At 49.1% G+C, this 641-nt stretch overlaps 1 protein-coding gene across 2 annotated transcripts in view; it reads right to left on the reverse strand.

Annotated features, from left to right (window-relative positions):
* The window catches only part of eva1ba (eva-1 homolog Ba (C. elegans)), a 14,934-nt gene extending 14,757 nt beyond the window's left edge, over positions 1-177 (reverse strand). For both annotated transcript variants that reach the window (XM_048262075.1, XM_048262074.1), the window contains exon 1: positions 1-177. This exon is cut by the window's left edge and continues 189 nt beyond it. The gene's annotated coding sequence lies outside the window, so the exon portion shown is untranslated.
* Positions 178-641: the final 464 nt, after the last annotated feature.

Below are 641 nucleotides of genomic sequence, written 5' to 3' on the forward strand. Positions count from 1 at the left end.
ACATGCACACACTCACTCACACACACACACTCACACGGGCAGGCAAACACACACGCTCACATACACGCACGTTGACAGAGTCAGGGGAAGAGGTGGCGACTTCCTCCCTCCGCTGTGGAGTAATAGAGTTTTCTTCGTCCCCACTCCGCTCGGCAAACAGCAGGAAAGGCTGTCATACAATCCCTCCCAAAGAGAGAGAGAGAGAGAGAGAGAGAGAGAGAGAGAGAGAAAGAAAAGGAACTGCGAAAATGGGCAGGGTTTTGGAGAAAAGGGAGGGAGCAAAGGAAAGACAGGGGTTGGGGGGGAGGGGGGCTCCCCTTGTTGTTAAGGCAACAGGCGGGAGCGAGAGGCAGCCTGAGACAAATTAACTAAAATTTTCCACACTAAATAAAACATGAGAGAGCACGTTACATGGAACAAGTCATGACTGACAGACAGGGCTGTAGGCATTCCACAGCCACTTTGATGATTTTAAAAGGAAATAAACCTCCTCTGTCACTTCAAAACTTTCAGTCTATTTGGACGGAGGAGCATGAAACCAAACAACCCGACTGACAATTTGGAAGCAACTCATGACAATTTGGAGGCAACTTGCTGGGTTTGAGGACACTCTAATTGCGAGAAGATCGTTGTCACCCTGC

Source organism: Alosa alosa, chromosome 13, assembly GCF_017589495.1.
Source record: "Alosa alosa isolate M-15738 ecotype Scorff River chromosome 13, AALO_Geno_1.1, whole genome shotgun sequence".
NCBI lineage: Eukaryota > Metazoa > Chordata > Actinopteri > Clupeiformes > Clupeidae > Alosa > Alosa alosa.